The sequence below is a fragment of the Buteo buteo genome, chromosome 7 (assembly GCF_964188355.1).
Source record: "Buteo buteo chromosome 7, bButBut1.hap1.1, whole genome shotgun sequence".
NCBI classification, from domain to species: Eukaryota; Metazoa; Chordata; class Aves; order Accipitriformes; family Accipitridae; genus Buteo; species Buteo buteo.
In genome coordinates, this window is record NC_134177.1 from 42,192,748 (window position 1) to 42,213,130 (window position 20,383).

Below are 20,383 nucleotides of genomic sequence, written 5' to 3' on the forward strand. Positions count from 1 at the left end.
GACTGAAATATATTGATAAACTTGAACCTTAATTTGTCCTTTGAACTTGAGAGAATGTTTTTCTTCTCTGTTAAGAATATCTCACTGAAGAGAAAGTGATTCTGGTAGAACAGCTTAAATTAAATCTAATCCTGTTGAAACACAACTGCCTGAAGTAAAAACTCCTTGGATAGTTTGGTGTTTTGGTTTTTTTTTCCTTTCTCAACTAGACTGAAATTAAGTGCTGCATGTAGAGGACCAGATGTTGGCATTAAAATTATGTAGAGATAAGGTGACTTAGGCCTCAAGTTAGACTATTGGAAAAAGTTATCTATCATATGTCCTTCCTTTAAATTCTGGTGTAAGCTAAGCTGGAGAACTTTAAATGTTTACTTCCATCTAAATAACATTTCCATTTGTGCAACTTTCGTCTTTGCCTGTCCATTATAATTCATCAGGTTTTGTCACCAGAATAACGTATTTTTAATGAGTTGTAAGACAGCCTCAGTTTTTATGCTTGGTGAGATGCATTAGAAGAGAAGCAAATATCACACTAATAATTACATCTTCAGATGTATCCTAGTAGTGGATTTCCTGTAATGAGGATGTTTTGTAGAGAACAATAGATATGGCAACGAATTCAGAGATTTGTTTTAAAGATGTTGTAGGTAGCTGACTGCAGTAGTGAGTTCCACTTTGACACAACCGTTGCATGCTCAACAGGAACATTGGGTGGTTTCCAGGTAATTCGTTTTTAGGTGCTAATTCTCTTTCTAGCAAAGACAGACTGGATGCACTGCTGCTGTTGTCTCTCTTGTCTCTCTCTTCTGCAAGGATGTACTTCTGATCTAACTTAATAGAGACTGCAGTAATTTGCAAAATATGCCTCATAAAAGTTTATTTGACGGTATAGATGTTGTGTCAAATAAGAAAATGTTTAGTGTTGATCTGGCTCTCTTTGTGATCCAGAAGTGGTATGGAAGCTATGATAAATATCACTTGTGTTACTCCATTCTCAATGTATTTTGGAGAACACTTGCATAATCTCTAAGATCCTATCTTAGAAGCATTTTCTGTTGTGTTTTTGTTCGTATTAAAATCATGTAAACAACATATTGTTATGTTGAAGTGCACACTAGAAACTACAGAAATCTTTGGTATTACCAGGGGTGACCCAGGCTCTTTCCTTCTGAATTACAATGGTTATGGGTGGCCATTACATTTTTCCTGTTCAAGTATGCTATGTAGCATGAAGGTTTTTAGTTCTATTTCCTTTTGTGAAACTGGACAAAGGGAAGAGCTTAACTTCAACTCTGGACTAGAGTCACGTCTGAATGAGAAAGTTATCCTGGGTCTGACAGCAGGGTCTCCGTCATGGGTAACACGGATGTCGTCCCTTGGTTAGCCATGTTTGAGACAAGCTTGCCTATAGCAGTACAGAGAGGGATGATTTAATACCTTCTGAGGCTGATGGCTGTCCTTTCTTTTATAACTCTTGGATGTGTCTTACTCTTCTCCACAAACTGCTCACTTTTGACCAACATGATGCAGGGTGAAACCCTGGTCTGTGTGGCCTTGTACTTGCTGGTGAGTTCCTGTTAGGCTAGAAGTTGTTTTAGGTGTGTGGTCCCATCCTCCACCTGCTTTTCCATGTATGTCATTCCATTGGCTCTGGTCTTTGATCCTGCACTGAGCCACACTAGCAGAAAGCTAACCTAAGGAAAAATGCAAAGAGTTTTGGTGATCTGAAATGGCTCAGTGCACAGTTGGGTGATGCTAGAGACAACCCAAGGGCCTGGGCTGCACCACGACAGCCAGCAATTAGATCAGTTTATGCTGCTGTGGAACCACAGCTTGTACAAAGAGAAATGTTTGGAGACAGAGGTGGTTGGTGGCACTTTTCCCTGAACTTGTAGTTGTTAGGTTTCAGGATTCTTTGTTTTCATTGTTCTTTAACATGCTGAGGAGTTGCTCATCATACATTGATTTCTGTGTGGAGAAGAGACTGGAAAAAATTCAATGGATAAAGGGTCAGAAAACCACTAATCCCCTCAAGTGAAGTTCCAGAGGGAGCTCAGCTGTGCAGAGCTGCAAAGCAGAGTCCTTCCTGTGAAGGCAGAACTTTAAAAACATGAAATCAGAGGTGAAGTGCAAAGTGTCTGAGGGGAAAAAGTGTGCACAAAACGGGAGGAAAGGATGGAGAGCTGTTTAAAAGCACAGTTGGCTTTTAGACACTGTATTCCCTCCTCCTTGTCTAAGTGCTCATTTACAGTACAAAACATGGAGGAAGGAATACTTTCTGAAGGCCTTTAGAAACACAATGGATGTTAGACAGCACAATGAGTGCTCCAAACGAGGTTTTCTAAAGCATTTTTTAAACAAATATTTGGTGATCACTGGAATGACAGTATTTTTTTAATTACCAAAGGGAAGCCACTGAGAACTTTTAATACTTTGTCAGAAATTAGTGCATTGTTACTCTTGACATTTTTTTTTTTTTTCACATCCTGCTAAATCTTGGTTTCTTTGCCAGAAGAAAAGACAAGGTAGCCACTGTAAACATAGCATGAAATTGCCAAAGCAGCAATAAGTTTTGTCTAAACAGAAAAGTTTCTCCAGTTTAATCGGAGCTTGCTGAGCCCAGCTATGCAGAGTTAGTTACATACCTACATTGTAGCTTAGAGATGAGGTTTTTCCTTCTCATAGAGGTGTGGTGAGGACAGCCCAACAGACATTCTGAGTTACGGTGATGATGGCTTCTTAATACGGGTGGACAGTAGCTAATAGTTTTGCCTGTTGTATTGCTTGGCTAGAAGTAGTTTTGATTTTTCTCTAGGGGTCAGGATGGGGTGACAGCATGAGATTTACATATTGAATATTGTCCTTAGAATGGAAAAAGCTAGAAATGTTTTGTTTTGGGGAAAGCTTAGATCTTGAGGAAAGAAGTAAAAATCACAGAACTCTAAAGCTGGCAGGCTGTGCAGTTTTCTGTGCCTGTGATCTTCCACTGACCCTTACTACACTCCTGGCTACAGCCGTGCAAATATTTTCTTTAGAGTGAGATGTAATTTTATAAAAACAGTTTTCTCCTACGCTCATCAAGTGTAGTGTGTTTACAGGGCAACCTTCTATCAGAATGTGGGTGAGTGGTGCCTGTGAATTTAGTTGGAAGCTTTTGCTGCGTGTCAGTGATGTCAAGCCATACTTGAAAAGTAAATTTTGATGTTTAATCTTAATCTCAGAGATTCTTGCTTATAGCTTTCAGACTGAAAGCCAATGTGTATTACACCTGAATTCTTAAAATGTGAATAAAATTGCTTTCAGCCTTTCACTTAGCTCAGCTAAACTACAAAATCCCTTTTTCTTCCCTTTACTAAGCATCGGTAGACACAGTTTTTGAGGGGTTAGGCCCTTTAAGATCAGTCCCTCTCTTTGCGTTGCTGGTTTAGCTTCACTTCATTCCGGTCTGAGTGATTTCTAACCCGTGGAAAGCTTTGGGATCCAGGAGCATAGGAAAGTAGAATATGCAAATGCAAGTATGTTGAAAGGGTAGGGAATATTTCTTGTAACAGTTTTTGGCTTGTTCCCTGTCCATGTGTTCAGTCTGTTTTCCAAGCATCCAGCAATCCTTCCTCTTCCCTGACATACCGCTACTCAAAGGCAATAACAGACCCATGAGCCCGTTCCCAGAGAATTGTTGTATTGGGATTTCTTGGAAAGAATCACATGTGGTATTGCACATGTTTGTTATTTTTGCCTCCCTCCCCCTTCTTAATATGCAGTTCTTGTTTCCCGCCTCGGTCCTCTTTTAATTGGAGACTGTCACTCCCTCCCCCAGCCGAGGAGATGAGAAGAGAGGTTATTTTTGCTAACGCTGTTTCTCAAATAGGCCACGGGTATACAGTAAGTAGTGCAGCAACTTTCTCCATGGGAAACCATCAGTTACTAGGATTTCTCAAGCTGGGTCCCGGTGGCAGTGCAACATGTTTCTTCTTTAGTTCTGGCTTGCAGTTGTCACTAGCATAACTCCTCCCAGTTCTCACTTCCTTGTAACCCAATCTGAATAAAGATCATGGGATTTGAATGTGCCTTGCTTTTCTGCTGCTCCTGCTCTGAATGTTTGGGTTGTCTCTGTATTCTCTATAAACTGTACGCAGTGATCTTCGCTTTTTGGCTTTGCCTGTTCCAAAGAGCAGTTGACAGTTGTTAAAATCAGTTCTGGGCCAGCCATGATTTGATGCGATTAAACTGTGTTAAATATGTTCCAGAACTGTTTCTTGGCCTAGATAGCAAACTAGTTAAACCCTGGTTTTGAAATCTATTTATGTATGATTTGGCTCTGTACCCCTAGGTAAGCTGTCTGCCTCTTCAAGGGTCAAACAGCACAGGATCTATGCACAGCACATGGTCTTCTGCCTTTAAATCCACTGCCCTCCCACATCTCCTTGGGCTTTTTTACTACACTTTGCATATCAGACTCTTGTCTTGAGAATTATTTACTGGCCTAAATGTAGTAATGTGTTTTCACCATCCATAAAGACTAACTGTGTTGCAGTGATATGATTTTCCCTGGCATCAGCTGAACTGGTATAAACCCCACTTTATACTTACTTGGTATATCCCGAGTATGCAGGCAGGCTCCTAGATTGAGGTTTTTATGGAGATTTGCAACTTTAATTAAAAAAGAGGGTAACCTAGGCCTTAACAAAATTTCATGCTGGCTTCTAGAAGTGCGTATCAAAGTTGGGAAGGAAATAATGGTACGTTTCAGAGGCAGTGCCTTGCTAAGAATGCCAAGCTCCATTTTTATTATAGGTTAATTACCATATAGGCAAACCCTGAGCTCTTACCTGGGTTTTTGGCTTAATTTTCCTTCTTCCCTTTCCACACAAAACCCCCTCTAACCCATGCTTTGAAGTATTTAAAACTAGGTTAGTCTCTGGCTGGAGGTGTGTGGTAGAACCTCCTGCTAATTCTTGCTGGGACCTGCCCGTTTTGCAGCAAGAATGCAGGCGAGCCCATCTGAATGCTGATCATCTGTCCTTTGTGGAGGATGGAAGATTATTTTTCCTTCATTTGACACAATACATGGGCAAAGGAATCCTAGAGCATCTCCACTCCAAAAGCCACATCAAGTGCCCAGAGCTGTACAAGCAGGAGTGCATGCCCATGGAGGTGGGGGGACGCTTGGTCTGAGTTTAGTTGATTGCGTGACAGTCACTGAAGATATTTCCTTCTCCCACTCTCAGAAGATGTTGCTGTGAGCTGCTAGCTCAGAAGTTGACCATGTTCTTACCAGATCAACCTACACAGCAGTCTTGAACTGACCAGAGTCTTCAAAATTTCACTAGGTTGCTCACTGGGAAGACAGAGTGCAGGGTCCCAAACACTAAGATAACCTGCACTTAAGAAGAGGTCAATATGCAGGCTTTTTATCCAAAATAAAACATTATGGAAGAAGCAAGTTCTTATCCTCACCATTACCTCTGATTTCATTGCAATACTGATGTTTTAAATTTGTTTGCAAAAACCAAGACTGGGCAAACAATTTGTTCCTGATTTGACAGTATCAAGCAGAGCGCTTTGGATGCTAGACTAACATGAAAATAGTTTACTTACAAAGAACATGATTTACCTTTACCAGCTCATAATTAGTCACAAAACCATAAAGAAGATTTAAAGAATTATTTGCTACTTTATTGAAAAAGATTTGACATGCAGTTTTTGATGCACACTGTTCTTTAAAATATTTTGGAAAAGTCTCTACATTTTCCAAAATATTTTAATGGTAGGTTCTTTTTCTTAAATAGCCCATATGTCTTGAAGATATTAATTCACACATTATTTTAACTGTCTTGTATTTTCCCTTGTTGTTGGAATTGGTTATTGTGGGTGACTGTGCCGGCAGGCAATCACATGGAGTCTTTCCACAGTGGCTGGTCCAGCACCAGCGTATGTGATCCTCATTTGAATAGTCTTCCTGTTGCACTCCCTGGTATTGAAAATTAATTACTGTAGTGACTACAAATTAGTATAATCACTATGCTTTTTGTAGGTATTACAAATATTTTTATGTTTAAATAGAAATAGCTAGCATTAATATTAATATGATGAGAAATAAAATATTAATACACAAATAGAAATTTAAGTAAGCTATAACACAGAAAGATTATCTTACATATGTGATGTTTTTATAATTTTCTCTGAGTTGGCAGAATAATAATAGTAATTCCCAGTTCTGAAATTCATCTATAAATATCAAGGTATTTGAAATGGATGATGAATGCATATTTATTTTTCACACTTATAAGGTGGGGATACTGAAGTACAGGTTGGGGAGTGAGCGATTTGCCCAGCATAGATGGCGACAGAGGTAGAAGAATTTGTCTCCCCAGTCCCCAATTAACATCTAACCAGCAGGACTGCCGTACTTCCTAAGCTGTAAAGTAAAAGCAGAAGTGTACGAGATGCTGCATTGTGGTGTGTGGTGGAACAGTACAGACCTCAAAGTTCAGCAGCACCACTGTCCCAGATCTCTTCCTGAAAGTCTGGCTGACCTACTAATGATGCAGGGGATTGCTTTTTTTGTTTCATCATATAAGTGCTATGTAGATTTTTCTTATCATAATGGCAGTTTGATGCTGTTCATGAATGAGCTGGCTAAATCTTGAAAATTATAATATTATATGTTACTATGATGTGACTTGTTGCTGATTTTTATTTTTAAATAAATCTGAAAGGGGCCTTTAGTGCATTGTAGATTAGTCTCTGAACTTGATGAACAACAAACTAAGTCTTTTCATTCTGGGAGTCAGTCACACACAGGGATAACTGGGAACTGCTCACCCAAGTAAAAAAATATTCTTGTGCAGATATAATTGCAAGACTTGGGGATTGTCTGGACATCTTTATGGAGATCTGTGGAGGCAGAGTGTATCCTTTTATCCTGTTTGTGCAGTCCCTACTACAGATGAATCTCACTTCTTCTTAAGGGTCTGGTTATTGTGTAATGCAAATGCATACTGCTGTTTTCTGTAAAAAGCTGAAAGCGTCCTCACCTGGTGCACTAGGAGGGAAGAAGAGTTTTGAGCCCCTGTACCTGTCAGGAATCTGTAAGCATCGCTGAGTGAGCCATTGCTCAGCTAATCACAAGCAACTTTTATCTGTTCTAGATTCTACTTTAACTGTCTCTGCAGAGAAGTTTACGGTGTTGGTATTCATTTAAAGCATATCTATGCAGTAAAATTGCTGGGGCTTATTTCAAAACAATAAAACTAAGGATTTTGTTGCTTCAGTCATGTTATTTTTAAGCCAGAATAACCCAAAAAGCATAAAAACCTTGAAATTTGAGTCCCTGTGTGGAAGTGCTCTATATTTTTGGACCTTGGTTTTCTGAGGGATTTTTGTTCAATGTTGCCACAACCACGGAGTATGAAATTTAGCAAGTTTTCTCCAAGGTCTGCTTTCAGCTTTGTAACTAATGCTACCTCTGCTGGTTTGAAATAGTTCATAGGTGTTTATCATGTGCATTGCAAAATCTACCTACCTATTTACATAGGCGTTGGGGAAACAAGGATGATACGGACTAGCATGAGTGGTACGGAGCAGCATGAGTGGAAGGAGAGTATGGTGTGAGTTGTGATTCTACTTGTCTGCTTATTTTCTGGTTTGGAGGCATCAAGCACCTGCTGATTTAGGGGTTTTCTATATGTGATTTCATGCCTGTGATTAGCATTTCTAAGGACATGACACATACGGTCTCACCACTAAAATACGTTCTGTAAATATGTAAACAGAAAATTACAGAGATGGTCATTGTCCATCTGTCCTGACTAGTCTCTAGAGTTAACCTGACAGGACTCAGCACGCTTCATTGGGCCCATCTGATATAACAGATCTCGGACTTCAAACTTAGTAAAATTCCTTCTCTGAGTGGAGTGACGATGTCCTTTTGATGCTTCCTTAATGGCAGTTGCTTGTCTCGTTTTCTTTCTTTTTAATCACTGGGACAGGAGATTGAGATATTTAGATAGCGTATTCCAGTGTCTTACCATTTTACTGTTTAAAGTCTTGAAGTCAAACTCTCTAGAAAACTTCAGCTGCTTCACAGAAATCTGTAATTGCATTTTATCTGAAATCAACCATTTGTTATGCCAGAATTTCTCAAAGTAGACGATGAACAGTAATAACAGGCCTTGTAAGTTCTGGGTAGGTGTGAGACATCCTGTATAATGGCGTCTTTTAAAAATCTTTTTCTGGACAAAATCTGAGAATGATACCTGGTTAGTTGATGTTATTGTTGGAGTATTGTCCCTAAGTTAATAGCAAGGTTGTGTTTGTTCTGCTGCTTTGAGAAATTATTAGTATTCTGTCTGAATTGAGCAGGCTGCTAATACTGATTAGCTTGTGCATAAGGTGGAGATGGCAATCTCCTTAATTTCATATTTAATTACCAAAAAATCACAGCAAAGAGCTATTGAATGATTTGTCACCATTGTGCTGTTCAGTTGCTGTCAGTGGAATCATGTGACCACTGGGTATTTAATATCTTCCCCTTCTATAATTCTCCTTTTTTTTTAATCTTTGCTGTCTTTTGTTGTTGCTGTTTAAGTGATAAATTGTTAGGAGCAAGGAAAATGGTCATGTACCATCTAGTTTGGTGTCTTGATTCTCCAGGAAGCATCTTGGAGATTTGCTTCCAAGATTTGCAGACTTTTCTCACTTAAAACCTGTTATTTCTGAGCTTGCCAGTCATGTCGATCTGTTGAGTTCAGGTATTACATGAAGAGTAAATCTCCTTGTGACATGGAGCAGTCAGTGCACATGTTCTAGCACGGGCCTCTCCTGAGTTTTAATAAATACAGACAAGGTATAAATGCCTCTTCACTGCAAGAGGCGTGTTTTTTCCCTCTGCAGGTGCTACCTTCTGTATGCATACACATCTAGCAATTCCTCTGTCTCTGGTATAGCATATGCACTTGCTCTGCAGGAAAGATGCTTTTTAGAATGCTTACCTCATATGGAAGAAATAACTTTATAAAGCCTTTAAGTAAGAGCAGTTTCCAATTTACAGCGACTTAAACGTGCTATGCTTTGCTTTGTTTCATCATGGTGAAAGCCACTTGCCTGTATAACCTGAAAACAATAATAAAACAGGCATAAACAAGCATAAAACGATGTACTGTTCAAGGTATCTTTATAGGCAAACAGTAACTAAACACCTTTTAACTTTATTCTGCCTGGCCTGGAAAGCATCAGCACTGTTGCCTTCCCCCATTTTGATGGGCTGCTCTCATGGGCCAGGGGTCTGAAGGGAAAATTATTTTACCCCTGGACACATTAAGTTTTGAGTCATCCAAAAGGTAACAGCCAGAAGCAGAGCTGTTCTGAGCTCTTGTTTGAGGGAGAGCTGCTTCCCTCCTGTTTGGGTTTTGCTTTTTTTTGTAGGTGTGATGTCATCATTCTGCGAGGTCTGCGCCGCCGTGTCCTCCAGGAAAACAAAACGGGGGGACGAGACCTGAATGTCAAATGCAAAAAAACAAGCAGATCTGATTCTTCCTCTCCTCCCTCCCCCTTTTTCTTTGAAAGGAGCTTTCAAGCTGACTTTATACAACAGGAATTAGCTTAATAGAAAAAAGAGAGTGAGAGAAGCACAGTTATTTCTTTTCAGATCTGACTATCAAGTTTTCAAAAATAACTTCTTCCTGCCTTGCTGGAGGGTGTGATGTAGATTATGTGCCAGATGCAAATATATAGGCATTTTATAAATACCTAAGTCCTCTTTAGTTCAGGGATCTTTTTTCTTTTAATGTAACCTTTGTTTGTTTTTTACTGTTTTGGAGATATTTAAATAAGTATTGCCCAGTGACTTGTCATGTTTGTGTTGGTTTCTACCAGAGAACTGTCTCATACGCTTCAGATGTTTGTATAAATATCATGGTAGTACTAACAGCAGCCTTCCACCAAGATTACTGTTGGGTCCTGGCCAGGGTCAGGGGAGCAGCCAAAACCAACTGCAGGACTGATATAACCAGGGTGATTTTTGTTCAAGCCTGTGAAATTTAATATAAGAGTGTATCCGAGTTCTTCCTTCTCTATGGGAGCCCTTTTGTGGCCTAGCAGCAACTGGCTTTCATGTAGCTTGTTAGCTATACTAAGCAATATGGTTCATATAAATATGGACAGGTTTATTCTTTTTTAAGGTTAGAGCTTTAGATATTCCCTCACTCAAAATGACTTTACAAAATAATCTGCAGAGGGCCTTATTTAGGTATTTGGAGGCCATAAACTCTGAGTATTGGTTGTGAGAGGATAGGCTGGTGGTCTCTGAGAAGCTGTCCAGATGTAGTAAGAACTGGGCAGCGAGCAACATTGGAGCTGATATTCTTTGCCCCATTGTGTTCAGGAACCTTAATTACTTCTTGGTTGCTCTTTATAGCTTGTGTCCAAAAAGTAAATACTGTTTTCTGGCATGGCATGTTGAGTTCTCAGTAGCTCCCTGTCCAGCTGGGCTGCATGGGTGATCTGCATGCATGATGAGGGAGCAGTTCTCGCTTTTTGCTGGTCGGTTGTTAGGGCAGTATCTGCCCAAGGTATCAGGAGGTTGTCCTACTTTCCCAGCTCAAAAATCCAAGATCCTTAGAATTTGTAAAATGGACACCTGACTTTCCCTTTGTTTATTAGCCAACAGGAGCAGTCAGCAAATAGATCTTCTTTTAATAAAGGAAATGTTGCTTGAAACTTTACTGGTTTTTTTTCTCTTATTTGTCTGTTCCTACTGACAAACAAAAGGCATAATCCATTATTCCAAACTGCTGAAAAAGAGGCTTCAAATTGCCAGGTATGAAATTATGCTGCTTGTTCAGTTACCAGTAGGAAACGGCATGCGAGATGTTTCAAAACCTACAAAGGAGAAAGTTCTTTGTATGTGTGAATTTAGTATTCACAAAAGGTGTCAGATTGACAGCCTTGGAGATTGTGGAGATTGGAATTTTATTTATCCCTAGAGTAGGTGCAGTGCAGACTGCAACAGTGCAAAAATTTGCTGTATTACTCTGCTTTTACACCCTACTAGTGCCCTTCACAGGCAGCCTCCAGGGGCAAGGAGCTCCTTTTTTCTCTGTGCCCCTTCAAGTAGTTGGCTGCCAGAAGGATGTGAGGGTGGGGTTTTTTTGTGTGTGATGTGGGTGCTTGTCTCCTGAAATCTAAACAGATGTGAAAGGAATTTGATATCATCTACCTCTAAACAGCCACTGGAGCAAAGGCAGCCTTCAGCCCCTATGTTCTCTGGTTGTATGCAGGCTGGTACTCTTGAGTCAAAAGATGCTAGCAGTCATGAGTCTTGTTATTCACTGACTTAGCCATTCTTCTGCAAAAGTTGAACACTCTGTCTTGTGATAAATGTATATTCTGTTGAGAGATAAGATTATGAAATCAGGTAAATAATACTGGTCCTTGTTTTAGTAGACTGGGCACTGGGTGAAACGTGAAAAAGAAACACAGAGCCTATGTATTTGATGGTTAGCATAAGAAACGGGATGTCAGACCTTTCTGTTCTTGCTGTGAACTTGTGTGGTCTTGGACAGGTTACCTCTTATTCACACAGTTTACATGTTTGTAAGGTAAGAAAGTTTATAGCAACTCTGCTAAATACTCAGAAAATATCAGGTGCTTTTTAAGCCTTGGTAATGAAAGTATAGGTCAGATGTGACATTGTGAGTTTTGGCAGTTGAATAATATCCTCTTAGGAGAAAGTAGTAAAAATGAAAAAAAAATCAGGGAGATGGAGCAACTTCTAGTCACCAAAGCTCTGGTCTTTCCACGTTTTTCCAGACCCAGCATAAGACCTGAGAAATGCCAAAGAACCTGTGAATGGAGATGTCGCAGGTGTGGTCCTCTCCATCCTGGTGAGTTGACACAGTCGGCTGATGTTAGTCACGCAAAGCTGTCCTCCTCGCTCTGCAGGCTGTGAAACCCTCAGCCTGAGCTGCGATCTGCTTTCTTCAATCCATGTAGAAAACACACTTGAATGCCACAGACTGATAATATTTCAACTTCACAATGAATGGTCTTTATTTCAGAGGGATGATTTTATTTTACTTTTCACCAGCAATTAAATACCATCAACCCCAGTGCAAACCATTGCTTCTGTCCCAAAAGGAAAAGTTCTTTGTAAAAGCTTCTAGTGTTCACCAGGACAGAATTTCTAATACAGTTTTTCAGTATGAAGTATCTGTGGCATGATAAAATCTAAACATGCATAGCTATTGTTAATTAAGCTGGATTTTAGGTAACCACTGATTGTCTTCTCATGTACTCTTTTACTTTTTAAATTCTATGAGTTTCCTTAAAATCTAAGTGAAAAATGCTGCAAATTTTTCTACCTCAGAATAAGGCCTCGTTCACTGCAGCTGTAGCTGTGTGTAGGGTAGATTCTTAAATACTGTAAGGAAGAGGACTGTTTTAAGGGAACCTGGACAGGTACGGTGACAGTATTGAAACTCTAATGCAGGCAACTTCTCTTGTTTTGTCTAAAGATCTTTGATAAACTCTCCAGGGAAGTAGGAGGGTCTCTGGGAGGTGTCATGAAAGAAAAGTGTAGTGTTTTGTGTGAGTTGTCCATTTGTTAAAATGAAAATGGAGAAAGAATACCAAGCCCTGTTTCTGGGGGAAAAAAACCCAGGAAAACACCCCCCACCCCCAACAAACTAGCAGGTGATTTATTTTTTAAAATTTCTAATGTCCTCCTGGCAAGGTCTGTCCCACTGCTCTCTTGGGACTGTTCTCGTGGCTGTCCTTGTCCCCTGGTGCTTTACTTCTTCCATATCTTGATAGAGCCAGACTCCTATGTTGCATATTTGCAGACCATCTTAAGGAAGCCCTTCAGACCATACAGCTTAATCCTGCTATAGCTGAGCCATGTGGTGATAGCACTGGGTAGTAGCTTTTATCATCTTCAGTTACCATCCTTCATTAGATGGCATGATTGTGTGCCTCTGAGTAGCATGGTTTAGCTTTGACCAAATCACTGATTGCCTTCAGATCAGAGTCTAGCTGCTGCTGCCGTCCAGCAAGGTGCAGGCCGCTGTGCTGCCTGAGACAAAGGCCTTTGAGCTCAATCCCTGCCAGCAGTGAATGCTTAAGGAAAAGTATAAGATCATTTTAATTGGCTTTTTCTTTGCAACGCTATTCCTTTACTACATCTCTCAAAGATCAGGTCAGTCTTGGAAAAGTCACTTGTTGGCAGCTCCCTGCCTCACCTCATGCAAAAGCTGAGGCCAGAGTCCGTGAAACAGGCAGGACAACCTTATTTTCAGAAACCCCAGGTGTGAGAGCAGGTTCCACCATATCTCAATTAACCTTTTATTTAAAGGCATAGAAAACAGTTTTGTCCATTGACTGAAGCAATCAAATTATCATTCACCTCAACTAAAGGGTAGGAGTGGAAATGGTTGCTGATTATTTCTTTTTCGTTCATTTGCTTTTGTGAATGATTGCTGAGAACAGCTGGATTAAGCGGCTTTGTGTGTGAGCACACAAAGAACCTGTGAAATATAAAGGTGTTTGGATCTGTGCTGTTGGAATAGACCAATCTCTGATTACAGTTTTCTGTCAAATTTAGGATGGATGTGTTCCTACTTGAGCTGAAATTGCCTTTTCAGCCTTAAAATACTTTAACGCTTACTAGGTACGTTCAAGCGACTTAAGCGCTTTCCTCCTCTCTTCAGGCCAGAAGAAAGTGCTGTATTTCATGCTTGGGAGCTGAAGAGTTGGTGTACAGGAGAAAAATTTTTTTAAATACTCCCAGTAAGAGTCAGCCTAGGTAGGATGGACCTTGGGCATTAAAACCTGCTTTGTGGGCCTTGTTTCTGAATTGTTGTTCCAAGTATTTGCTTCAGGTGCAGATGCTGACCTACCTCTTTCATCCCTTGTATTCAGGACAATTAGTAATACTGCCAAAACCAGAAAAGAGCCAGATAATTTTTTTTAAAGCAGGTTTTTGGAGAAAAGATGTAGTCATTTACCTTCTGTATGTGCACAATAATGTATCTACTTAACCTGTCTTTCTAGTGGAGAGGCAGTCAAGCAACAGGATGTCTAAGGCTGTGATTTGACGGGCTTTTTAGTAAACCTTCTGTAAGGAGAGATCTGCTGAATTTACTGAGTATGTTCCACTGCAGTGGATTCCACTCTTCGCTTCTATAGTGCTTGCAGATGCTGGCGTTCAGAGAAAACATAGCACTTGAGCATTCCATGCATGTGTCTTCCTCCTAGCGATACATACATAAAACAATGATACAGGCAGGTAAAGCATAAAGGTTAATTTGTTTTATATAAGTTCCATCAAGATGGAGACTCTTTGTATTTGCAAAACACCTCCTGGAACAGGGGCTTAGTCCTTAGTGGCACCCACTCTTACAGTGCAATGTGCAATGGTAATAAGAGGGTAAACCAGCACTATGCATTGCGTAGGCATTTTGCAGCTCCTGGTGCTGAGCAGGCAGTTATCCTCAGAGAGCAGCTGAAGATGCTCCAGCCCTGGGCTATGGGAGATCAGAAGGACTTTTCCCTGCAAGAGAGGCTCCTCTTGTTTCCAGTTCCTAGACTGTGGGGAATCTCTGTCCTGTGTTCAGTGAATCATTCCTGGAGAGCACCCAGGCAGTGTGGAGGAGGAAAATGCCTGATGTGAATGCAGGAGGTATAAAAGTCAGATGAGAGAGGAGATAAGAATACGTCAGGACAGAAGTATAGTGAAACTGGTGCTGCAGAGGGATCGAAGAGGAAGGTGCTACAGCTGGTAGAGAAATGGAGCTGGAGGTTTGCAGGAGAGGTGACTTGGGAGCTTGGGAGATGGGGAGGGAGGCAGCAGGTGAAGATGGGTTGGCAAGGGAGATGGCAGTCTGAATTCTGATACTTTCTAATTTTGGAATGCTTGCCTTTGTAACCTTAATAATTTTGTTCTAATACACTAGATACAAAAATTACATTATATGTTCTGAGGAATTTGGTTACTATGGTAATGGGTATATAAGTACATAAGAGATAAGATGTCAGAAAACAGAACAGCTGTAATGTAGCACACAAACCTATGACTGCCTGAATTTGGGAAGCAGGCCCTTACAAACTTCTCCTGCTTCAGACTCACATCTCGCTTCTCTTCCTGTGTGAAAGTGACGTAAGAGTTTCTACAACAAATCTTTCGGGTTTACAGAATTTCAGCAGATGTGCCCAAAATTTCTAGGTAAACAGACAGCATACCTCCCTTCCGTGCCAAGGCGGGGAGGTCTCTGTTCCCACCCAGATGCTGGAGGTGCGGGACCAGTGCGCTTGTGCTGACCAGCTGGACCACCAGCCTGCGGGCTGGGAGTGGGCTGGTGCTGCCTGTCCTCTGCTCTGGCACCCTCCTTCCCCCTCGCTCGAAGATCGGGGCTGGCTGAGCCATGGGTGGGTGACTCGTTCCCACGGTCACATAACCAGTTTCCCCCTCCTCACTGTTGGTGCCATGTCTAGATGGATTTGAGGTAATGCAGCTGGTACCTATTTTTTAAGTCTCTGCCAGAAGCCATTGCTTTCATTGTGGCAGCTTGGTGATGGTGTGGTCTTGCTCAGCCGTAGCAGTTGGGGAAGGTGATGGGGAGTAAGAGCATCCTGGGGAGTGCCAGGCAGAAATGTGGGGTAGCCATCGACACAGGAATGGAAAGGATGATGGTTCTTGCAAATTCTTATCCCTTCCCTTCCCCCATCTGCAGAAGGATACGTTTTGTATGCCCACCCACACCTTCTGATTTAAAAACTACTTGTATATGGTGTTTCCCATGCTTGGGGACGAATGGGTTGTGAGGGGGACTAGCCTCAACAGGAGAGTTGCTGGAGAGCTGATGGAGCAAGACAGTGGCTGGGATGGAGGAGCACTGCGAGTACAGTTCATCTCACGTAGGCGATCATCAGTACAGCACAGGACACAGCATCATGTTGGAGACTTCTTAAAGTCAAGTATGGTGTAATGGTGTAGGGACTGGCTACGGGAAGGTGAATTCATGCTGTTGAAGGAGGAAGTGTGGGCTAGAGGGAAGCTGCTTGAGTGGTGTTTTGGTCTTGATGTACACATGAAAGGACTGTGTTAATAAAATTTGCTGGGGCAAAGTTGGGGGGTATTGTCAATTCGGAGGAGGCCTGGAGTCTCACTCGGCCAGACTGATTGAGCTGGAGGATTTGCAATAATAGAGACAGAAACAGGATAGTAAAAAGTGCGTGGTCATGCAGTAACAACAAATATATCATAACATATAATATATAAGTATATATAATAATATATGTATATAATATATACAAAAATGTGGTTTATCAGTTAGAAATGGAAAGATGCAAAAGACTTGAGTGTGTCTATTGATACCATGGTGATGTTAAAATTTTAATGTTCTTGTGTCCAGGAAATCAGCAGATGTGGAGAATTCTGGTCAGGGATGTAAAAAAAAAAAAAAAAAAAAAAAAAAGCCTTAGTTTGGGACAGATATGAGGAAGGGCTGTTAGGACGGTCTGGGAAGTCAATTCTCTCTCTTGTGTCATACAGGAAGGTAAAACTGGCTTGCTTCTTTGAGCTAACAGGCTAAGGGGACACATATTGCATCTCTGTACTCGTGTTTATCCCTCAATATTGAAAAGGGAAAAGAACTTTAAACTTTAGGGACAGTATGGGAAAAAGAGTAGGTCAGTATAAACTGACAAATAATAAATACAAACTGTAAATCAGTCTTAATCAGTTCTTAATCTTAAATTGGTTGCTAATCAAAATAGGAGTGGGGATCTGGAGCAGCCTTGTAATCGGAGTAGTGGCTTTGGGAAGTTCTCAGGAGTTGGTTATTATTTGATGATTGGATTCTATTATATAGTTGCTTAAAATAGCAGGAACAGGACTTAATAAGACCTTCAGTCCTATGATCTTAACTATCCGATTGAGATATATTCTGTATCTGAACCATTGTTACCTAAATTGTTTTGTATATTAGTTGAAAGGAGCATTTTCTCTATGAAAGCAGATAAAACTCATCAAATTAAAAGGGTATGCATGTTATTTAAATAATACATACTGAGAACTATTTTTGTTTTAAGTGAAAGGCATAAAGGGAAGTAATCTAGACCTTGCAGAATTCCCTGGAGAAGCATTTCTTCAAGTAGGTAAAATAGTGAAAAAAGGTGTTTTTTGATTTGTTGTTGCTTGCTTTTGGTTGTTTGATTCATGCCTTGCTGTGTGCTGTTTAAAAGATTGTCCTGCTCAGTCATGTGGAGACAGGAAAAATAAATACTCAAGCTGGAGTAAAACTGGACAAATTGCCATGACTTTGGGGAATTCCAGCAGGAAAGAAGGTGCTCACAGGCTCTAGAAATGTGTGAAATAATTGCTCAGTAAAGGTACTCCATTTATGGGTACAGATAATCTGGTAGGACAGATTTAACAGTTACAGAAGGTTTTAAGGTCTTTTGATGCTGAAATATGTTTGATCCCCTTTTTCAACCTGCTTTAAGTTACAAACTTACATAAGCAGCTGTATACCCTTGCTGTACTGTACTGCTAACGCCTCTTTCTGTGTGCTCCATTAGGTTGGTCACTCCTAAAAAACTGAATAGTCTTTCACTGGTAATGACTGTTCTGAAAAGGTTTTTCTGCATTTGCCTAGTGATGAAGGTCCATCACATACGTGCACCTTACTAGAACCTAGTAAGGTATTTTCTCATTATTTCTGTGCAGCCTTTCAATAAAACTTTTTTTCTGTTTGTGATAGTAGTCATATATTTTATAAACTCCTGTGTTAAACAAAATTGACCTTTTTCATAACAAAGTGTGGTTTAATGATGCTTGTTTAACCCTAGAAGAATATCAATATAAAAATTGTCATCCAGATTCTAATACATTGCCTGTCTGGTCCTATCTGCTGTTTCTGGCAGTGAACAACTGGCTGCTTCAGAAGAGGTGCCAGGAGCATTCAGCAACACCTTACCTGACTTGTCTGTGGATGTCCTTACTCGTGTAAATGTCTAGTTTAAAAAGCAATGTTTATATCTCTTGGGCTCAGTACCTTGCAGTGTTTTCTGCAGGTTAATTTTGCTTTTCATAGTTTGATTGGTTGAATTCCTTCACTCTGTTATAAATATGCTGCTCTTACATTTTATGGACTCGCCCCTTGATCTTGAAGTCTGAGTACCTGACATGGCCTTCTTATATATGATTTTTAACTCTTACACCTTTTCTCTTCAAGCTTAGTTTGTCGTCTTGGGCATTTATGCCTTCCTATTTCTGAAGCCTTTTTGTACTGTACTTTCATTTTATTGCTAGATGTGCATGAAGAATAATAGCCAGGAGCCGACCATGGCAGAGACTTCCTTAATGTATTATCAGAAATTCTATATTATTTTCCTAATTGATTCTCCATGTTGTTTTTTTAAAAAAAGTCTGACATTGTCTTTGCATAATTGTGCAATTACTTTCATTGAGCTGTCTGCACAGGCTCAGTTCCTGAGTTATGTTTAGTTTAAAAGTAGGTGTGTGCTTGATGGTTCTTTACTTTTTGACCTTTCATCTCCTGCCTTGCTGCTCATTCACGTTGTTTTTTAAGGTTCCTGTGTACTTTCTGGTACTATCATCTGCCCTAAATAAAACTTGTCGTGTCCTTTCCCTCCCATTCCAGATCTTAAATGCAAATATTATGCAGGATCTGCAGAGAACTATGGTCACTCTGGTTGCAAGGGCCTTTTTCCTTGATCAAAATGTGTAATTACATATCTGACCTCTTGATTTTTTCAGAGTTTTATATCAGTTTGGAGGTGATGTTTCTGTTCGCCACCTATGACTAATTAATACTCACATAATTTTGTGTGCAAGACTTTGCCCACTTCTTTTCGAATATCCTTTTGAGTTATTCTGTTATTTTAATGACATATAGTGTAGTGCGTAAGTGTTTGGCTTGTTAGTTCTTAGTGTATCACAGTCACCAAGTGGTTAGCATGTTATTTTCACTGATTATTAGTTCAATTAATTCTTCTGTTCAGTTTGGCTGCAGCCATTGTGGGGAGCTTCTCTGGAGCAACAACTGTTGGAAGGAGACAGCACTTGCGACAAAAGTATACATCACTCTGGAGCTACGTCAGGCTTTTAGGGCAGCGATTTACTCATCTCCATAGGTCAGTAATGTTTAATTTACGAGTTTATTGAAGGACCAGCTTTCTTGATGTACGGTCTGGGACAGCACCATACTTTATACCTAGTCATCTTCTTTGTGCAGATAATTTACCTTTTTTCCTGTACCCTTGCTCTCCTGTGTGGCTTTTTTCCAGCCTGGTAGTGGATCAGGCTGGATGACCACCTGAGGCTTCTTGCTGTCACAGCTTGGTTCTTAAGATTATTCCCATAGAATCTTCCAGTTTTCTCTCTCGGATTCTTCTGTTTGTATTTGACTCTATTTTCTACCGTAGGTCCTTCCTACTGGCTTCAGTTCTGCCAGGTTCATACTTGCTCAAATAAAAGTCTGACCTGTGGACTGGGGGGTTGGACATAGCCTCTGGCTGGGGTGGACATGTGCCCTGGCATTCTTCTGCACTCCAGTGAATTCAATTGCAAGCTCAATTTAAACATTTCCATTTTTTTTTACTTATTGGTCAGAAAGACTGAATTACTTCCTTTCAGGCCTCCTTTCTAAAACTGTGTGTGGTACTGCTACTTTTTAATTACTTCTTTTCTCAAGGGTAATTATCTATATTGTGAGCTTTAGTAGCTTATTTCTGAGTTATTTATGCTGAATCCAAAAGAGCTAATTTGCTTACGTTTACTATATTTATTGTTCTGGGGCAAAATTGCTTAGGGGTCAAGAAAAGGTTTCTTTAAACTCAAGTCCCATTAGGATATCTGAGTAATTTTTTTTTTATGGGCAGCTGGAGTTTCCCAGTATTTTTGCCTCTAGACTTAATTGACTCTCATCTGCTGGCCACTTGCTAACCTCTTCCTGGCCAGTGTGCTGCCAGCAGCAGCATCTCCTGCACTGGAATCTCTTTTAGTCCGAGAGACGTGGCCACAGAGAGCTGTCTGTAGGTGATGCAGTCACAGAATGTGTATTAATGTGATGCTTTACATAGTAAAGGAAAAGAGTTGGCAATGACTGTGAACTTAATGAATTACAAAAGAAGGGGGACAGAAGATTTCATTTTTTCCAGTTGCCTTCCTCATAGCTTTGCTAGCCTAAGGAATTACTAAATTTAGAGCTGACCTTCTTAATAAATGTACCAGAACTATCACAAGCAAAGACATTCAGGAGAGGTTAATCTTGAATATGTCAGGGTATGGTTAGCACTTCTTGAACTTTCATGACATTGGTCTTTGAGAAATGAATGCTGGCTATTTCTTCAGCTCTTCTGT

The 20,383-nt window shown here is 40.4% G+C and overlaps 1 protein-coding gene across 2 annotated transcripts in view; it reads left to right on the forward strand.

Annotated features, from left to right (window-relative positions):
* Positions 1–20,383, forward strand: part of TAOK1 (TAO kinase 1) — a 69,231-nt gene that overhangs the window by 2,315 nt on the left and 46,533 nt on the right. The window contains exon 2 of one of the 2 annotated variants that reach the window (XM_075032767.1): positions 11,812–11,885. The exons of the other annotated variant lie outside the window; for it this stretch is intronic. The gene's annotated coding sequence lies outside the window, so the exon portion shown is untranslated. The remainder of the gene's footprint in view (positions 1–11,811; positions 11,886–20,383) is intronic. 2 annotated transcript variants of the gene reach the window in all.